The sequence below is a fragment of the Hesperophylax consimilis genome, chromosome 17 (genome assembly GCF_061612785.1).
Source record: "Hesperophylax consimilis isolate HC1 chromosome 17, BYU_Hcon_1.0, whole genome shotgun sequence".
Classification (NCBI taxonomy): Eukaryota; Metazoa; Arthropoda; class Insecta; order Trichoptera; family Limnephilidae; genus Hesperophylax; species Hesperophylax consimilis.
The window spans coordinates 19,560,067-19,567,397 of record NC_142852.1 but is presented as its reverse complement, the minus strand read 5'-3'; the positions used below and the strand labels follow the sequence as shown (position 1 = coordinate 19,567,397).

The 7,331-nt window shown below is 32.8% G+C and overlaps 1 non-coding gene across 1 annotated transcript; it reads right to left on the bottom strand.

Moving 5' to 3' along the window:
- Positions 1-5,234: 5,234 nt before the first annotated feature.
- TRNAS-CGA (transfer RNA serine (anticodon CGA)) lies at positions 5,235-5,307 on the bottom strand. Its single transcript has one exon. It is a non-coding gene; the product is annotated as a tRNA-Ser (tRNA).
- Between the last annotated feature and the right edge of the window lie 2,024 nt (positions 5,308-7,331).

The following is a 7,331-nucleotide window of genomic DNA, read 5'->3' as shown; positions in this document are numbered from 1 at the left end:
TTTTCTATTTCTAAGATATGGTTTTGTTCAGAAGGGGCCCAAATAATGGAGCTGTATTCCAGGATGCTGCGGACAAGTGCTTCATATGTTCTCCGTATTGCAATTCCATTAGTAAATGATCTCGCATTACGAAAAACAAATCCAAGCATTTTGTTGGCGAGGGAGACAATGTCAGATATGTGGGATTTGAAAGAGAGATTTGCTTCGAAGATCACCCCAAGGTCACGAATTTCGTTTTTGCGTTTTAATAAATTTGTAATAATGTGATATTATGGGGATAGAAATGTATGTTTGGATCTTGTAAATGTAATTACACTGCATTTCTAAATGCTGAATGGTAATTTATTTGATTCCGACCATTTGACAAGAGAATCAAGACCATTCTGCAGAAGAATGGAATCGATACAACTTTTGATAGCTCTGAAAAGTTTGATATCGTCAGCAAAGAGGAGATATTTTGAGCGGTTAAAGGTCTTGCCTATATCATTAATGAATAAAAGAAAGAGGAGGGGTCCTAGATTCGATCCCTGGGGAATCCCGGAGTTAGTTTTGTATTCGTGAGAGAACTGGTGTCCGTAACTGACATACTGACGACAATTGTGTAAGTAGCTAGCTATGAAAGTGAGAAAATCCTGAGAGAATCCGATTTCACTCAATTTTATTAGTAAAAAATCATGGTCGAATTTATCAAATGCTTTTTGGAAGTCTGTATAAATCACATCGACATGTAAAAATTTTTCAAACGATTTATTTATATTGGTGGTGAGATTCATAAGGTTTGTTGAGGGTGATAGAGCGGGGCGAAATCCATGCTGATTCTCGGTGAGTGTATGTTTTGTTTGATTATATATCTGTGAGTAAATTATGGTTTCTAAAAGTTCTGCGGGTGCTGATAAGACAGCTACAGGTCTGTAATTATCGATTGCCGATTTTTCGCCTTCTTTGTGTATAGGCGTGACTTTTGTTAACTTCCACATTTCAGGGAAGGTATTATTACGAAGGCAAAGGTTAAAAATGTGCTTGAGAGGTTGAATTAAATGTTTTGAGTATCTTTTGAGTATGATGGGTGGTATAAAATCTGGACCGACAGAGTATTTAAGTTTTAGCTTGTAAAAAACGGCAACAATATAATCATCGTTAATTTCGTGAATTTGAACAGGTAAAGCATTGTGTGACGAAGAAGCTATAGAGGAAATGTCAAGTATGGGAATATTGTCGCTGAATACTGATTGAAAATAATCTGCGAAACCTTCTACGATTTCAGAATATTCATTGTATTGTTTTTCATTATAGGTCATGTGATTAAGTTTGTCACAGCCGCGGCGTTTATCGTTCGTGTAAGACCAAAATCGAGTGGGGTCTGTTATATAACTATTCTCTGCTTCAAGTGTAAAGTCAGTGTAGGCCTTACCAATTAACTGCTTGATTAATTTTCGTGATTTTTTTTTAATTTTTGTTAAGGCATGTTCAGATGTAGTTTTTTTTCCAAAGATGGTGCATTTTATTTTTCTCTTGTATGTGATGAATGGTCTCTCCAGTAAGCATTTTGGATATTGTTCATCATCTCCGAGCATACGTGTGAATCTTTTATTTAAGCATAAGTCAAAAATATTATTGAGCTGCTTATAAAACATTTCAGCAGGTTTACATCGAAGCAGTCATAATGATTCCAGTTATGTTGTTCTAAGGCATTTCTAAGTGTATGATCTGAGTTTTCGTTGAAAATCCAACCCATGTTTATGTCCGGGGGCAATATGTCTGATTTTTCTTGGGTTTTTGTTATGTACTCGAGTGTGAATGATAGTGAAGGGTCATTAAGGTCTTCTTTGACAAGTGGAGAATCATGGCGACGGAAAACAGCATTTTTTTTAATGTATCTTGATTAATACTAAGTCTAACATGCGTGCATTTATGTTATAAACAGTGTTTACTTGTGTCAAATCATAAAAAGAACAAAAATACTCGTAAACATTACTCGTGTTCTCCCTGACGAAAAGTTAAAATCACCGAAGATAATAATATTTTTAGATTGTAGTTTTGCACTTTCACTAATGATTTTCTCGTAAAATAATTTATATTGTCCCGATTTCGTATTAAGAGGAAAGTATACTACACATATATATATATATGATAACATTTCTGTGTGATACTTTCACCCACAAGTCTTCACCTTGGGTTTCCATGTATTCCAGTCTTTCAACGTGTGAGTGGCTGTCAGCTCGGAGGGCCAGGAGTGTCCCTCCTCCGCGACTGCCTCTATCCTTCCTGCTGTATACGTGGTATAGATTTCCGAATAGCTCGGCGGAATACGTGCCCGAAGTTAGCCACGTTTCAGTAAGAGCAACCAGAAGTGGTTTCTGACACATTACATTGGTCATAAAATCTAAAATTTTATTATTTAAACTTCTGACGTTTTGGTAGATTACACTAATGTTGGTTTTTGTGCGTGTTGGTGTCGGCCATCTTGATTTTGGGTCGTGGCCTCCGAAATGACCATTCGTTGAAGGCCACGTTTTCAGGCCAGATCATGGGGTCCAGAAAAAAATGGAAACTATTTAACGGAATTCCTTTTTTGAAAGAGGCATACCTCTCATGTCTCGTAACGAGTTTCTCTACCGTAAATTCTAGATCGGGCTTCTTCTTTTTTAGAAATGAGGTTATTTGATCAACCGTGTTTGCCCGGTGAAACATGAATGCATGTAAGTGCAGATTTTTTGGGATGGCCACAAATGAAACATATAGAAATGAACTACACGTAAAACAAAACAAAGTAATCAAAAAGCTATTTCACTTCAAACCGAGAACATCAACGGAAAAATTATGCATGGAAACAAAACTATTAACATTAAGAAACTTTTTATGAATATTATACATGTCTCCTTATATGCAAAATAAATAATAAACTCATACATCCAAAAACAGAAATCATTAAAACGTACCAAGTACACACACACTTTACACGGCAACACGATAAAATACATTTATACTCCATACATACTCATTACGGCAAGCAATCCATTGGTTTCGAGAGCAGCAACATATATAATTGCCTCCCGGACAAAATTAAAAATGAAAAAAGTGCAGGTAAATTTTTAAAAAAGTTGTTCAGTTTTATGCTCAGTCAACAAAAAAATGATCGTGAATAAAATCGTAATGTAATATATTAATATGTAGGTAATGTATTAGTTTTTTCTAGTTAAATAAGTGAAAATGTAATTTTATTTTATCTAGAATAAAAAAAACATAAAAAATAAAATGTGGTTTCGCTTGGAATTTCCTGTCAAAATAACGAAGTCGTAGCCAAAACACATATTTGAAAACCTTCAATATATGACAACGGTTAAGAGAAACGTTGTTTATCGTTGAAAAACTATATTTATACATTTACAATGTTTACCGCCATTCCGCTTTTAACAAAATATCTGTTAACAATATGTTTTTGTTAGGTAATTGTAATAAATGCCTTCTAAATACTAATCTAATAATCGGTAGACGTCAAATTGACAGTTTAAACATTCTACTGTGACAAAACGTCCAATGATTCCCTAACTAAACTGGAATAACGGCAGCTACCAAATAAATAGCGATGAATATAAGAATGAGTACTTACTTTACCAATAACCATCACAGGCGTGGGATAGTATGTTTAACGGAAAGAAACGGCTCTCGGACAAGAAAGTGAAGAAAGCACATGTCAAAAATATTTATAGGTTATGCATAGACAAGAATAAGTCATAGACAATTATTTTAATTTTCATGGCGAACAGATAACTCAAAGAAAAAAACATTTTCATCATGTGACTTTTGAATCCATACATATTGTTAACATACATATTCGTCATATGATAATCAATCACGGTAATTAATAAGAACGGTTATTATTCAGAACGATCTTAATTAAGAAAATGATTTTTAAGAACATTTCATATTCAGCACAATTTGCGAGTCATTCGAGTGGTACCAACTGCCAATATATTATAGGCGGAAAGCACGTTTAGCTATTATGTATTTCAAAATAAGAACAATTTTATCGATAGCCCATTCCTCTTGGGATGCTATGATATTAAACAAACTTGCAAAGAATTTGGATGTAAGTGACTGTTCTCTAAATGACTTAAAACAATTATTGAATAGTCACCTAGCTAAATGCTGACGTATGTAAAATTGTACTGTAATTGGAAAAATATTCTTTTGTACAATAAAAATATGCCAAACAATACGAAACCAACTTTCACCTTGTTTATGGTCACAGTCATTCTCCGACTACGTCCGACTAAAATACAAAGCCCATTCCAATATCAGTCGCAAAAAAGAATGACCTGTTAAAACTATGTAAGACCAATATTATTCCACAAGCCTCACATAACTGGTATGAAAATACACCATGTTTAAGTAGCATCAAAAATGTAGCTCCCGAGCCCATCTTTTCTGATTCCAATCCTGAAGATGAGTAGAGTGTACCGTACCTACATGTCTACACGTATACGCATCCCAAGCCTTTTTATTATAATAAAATATTATGAATGTGTCTTTCAGTAAACACCAATAATAATTGGTAATAATTATTACAATTTTTATTTGTAATAAAAAATATTAAAATTTGTATTGCATTCTTGGTTTTCATATTTATTTCTACTAAATTTTACAAACATTGCTTATTTTTACGTTGATTAATGTTTTTATAATCTTTTTTATTTCATCTAAACACACACATTGTTTATTTCTGATATTTGTCATAATATCTTTTATGTGATTATTATTATCATAAATATTTCTTTTGTAGCTTTGAATATCTGTGTTTCAGTAGGTACCAACAATAATTTGTAATTATTATTATTTTAATAAAAAAACTACCAAAAAAAACTTTTGTCTTATTTATAAATTATTATAAGAAATAATTATTGGTATTTAATAATTCAATTTTATAATAAAATAATCTTAAAGCTATTTTGCAGCATAACAATCAACAATTTGACAATAATCTTAACAAGCAAAGCACACTAAAGTCATTATTTACCGGTAAAAACCACCATGTCCGGCTTATTTTTTGTAAATCTTTAATTAATGGTTGCTGTTATTGCTTTCAACTAATATTGTGTATTGATAAGGTACTTAAGGTTCAATATAAATAATAAAATACTAAAAAATATATATTTTATAATTATTTTTATAAGCAATAATTGTTCGCCTGAAACACTCATCCACATTGAAAAAATCTCCTGATAAAAAATACATGACGCCAACGGGACTCGAACCCGTGTCCATTCGATTTCGGGTCGAAAGCTCTGACCACTGAGCTATGGAGGCTTATTTCTTACCCGAGAAAATATTCAATATATGCTAGTGTTTCATTCAACAATTACTGCTTTTTACATTTTTTCACCTGAGAACAACCAACTTTATTTTTATATGAGAAAGGCATTGTAAGTCTCAGGTGAAAAAATGTAAAAAGCAGTAATTGTTGAATGAAACACTAGCATATACTGAATATTTTCTCGGGTAAGAAATAAGCCTCCATAGCTCAGTGGTCAGAGCTTTCGACCGGAAATCGAATGGACACGGGTTCGAGTCCCGTTGGCGTCATGTATTTTTTATCAGGAGATTTTTTCAATGTGGATGAGTGTTTCAGGCGAACAATTATTGCTTATAAAAATAATTGTTATCCTTTGTGCTATGCATAATTAAAATCTTGTCTTTAAAAAACATTAATTTATCAAAAAAATAATATATATTTTATAGATATTCATCCACTTATAGTCCTTCCAAAATCGCCAAATATTAAATTGCGATTATCTCAGGATTGTGTTTTAGTGACTTAGTGGACTTTGCCAGTAGGCCGACGATAGACATCCTCTCAATGTTCGAGATTGAATAACTTCATGAAAAAATATAAAATCTGGAAAAAGACTTGCACTCGAGTTTCTTTGGAGATCAAATACTGTTTTCGGCCTTTTAGTCAAATTGGTTCAATTATTTTCCAAACAAAAACGTTATTTTATATCGTTGACTAGCTGACTTGTACCCGGTATTGCTCGGGTTATGAATGATTTGGAGTAAGATTGTGAGATTGTGAATTCTTGTAAGCTGGGTGTAGTTTTAAGAGGCATACAAATACATTATTGGTTTGAATATCTGAAACAATATTATATGTGTACGCCTTTCTTGAAATAATTGTGTTTATATATCTATGTGTTCGTATTCATATTGCGTATGTACGGGTGTACGCAAATAATTATTTTCAATATTTTTAGTATAACTTACAAAAAGTAAATTTTCATAAAGTAAATAAATTATCGCCATCCATGAAAGTGTAGATTATAATGTAATTAACGTTTAACCTTCCTTAGTTTTATGAAGAATTGAAATGTATTGGATTCACTTGATCATACCATGTCTTCCTCGGGCGTCCCAGCCTTTCTTAGTATTCACGTAGACGTCATATATTCTCATTACGCTCCTTGCTTCGTTTATCCGCTCCTTTTTACAATAATTATCTGTCTCTTTATTAATCTTTTCCATTTCAAAACAGCCCTGTACATACGTCTCATTTTAGTATACATAAGTTTTGATTCTGATAGAACCATATCTTCCTCGAGGATAATCGGCTTCGCTTATTACTCTATTCCATGTCATAGATTCGCCGTGAATTCCTTTCTTCAATCATCACATACGCCTCATTTTACAATACATAAGTATTTGACTCATTTAAAAAATTCTTCCTAAATACGTATATGCCATGTCGTATCTTAATAATAAAGGTTATAGGTAGTCACCCCGCGCGCATTTTGTAGCCACAATATTATTTTTCCCGTATGGTATCCCCAACGAAAGCAGCGTTCTACTTTCCTTCTGAGCGGCCACCATTCACTGTTGGGAACTGGTTCGGCTAGCTGCTTGCGAACGCGATTCGCTTATGTATCTTCTGACTTTGTGTTGTGTTAATAATGTTACAATAAACAATAGATTCTGTGAAACATAACCATCTTTATTTTAATCAACATGACACATACTAGTAAATAAAAACAAACCGCTGATAACTCCGCTGTAACATCTCCCGATTTATCATAACAACAATCGTAACAGAAAGAGAGATTGCAATGAAGTTCTTAACGGTAGTACCATAAAAAATCACTTCCAATTCTTCTTCATATTAAAAAATGATTTTAAATTTTAAAAGTGCAATTTTCAATAGTTTTTCATTACCAATAGTTTTGAGGTAGCATTGTTGTATAACAACTGATTCAAACAAATTCAATCAAGACTTATTGTTCGACATTTAACAATATTACAACAAATGAGTTTGAAACTAATAACGCTTCCAAAACTACAAA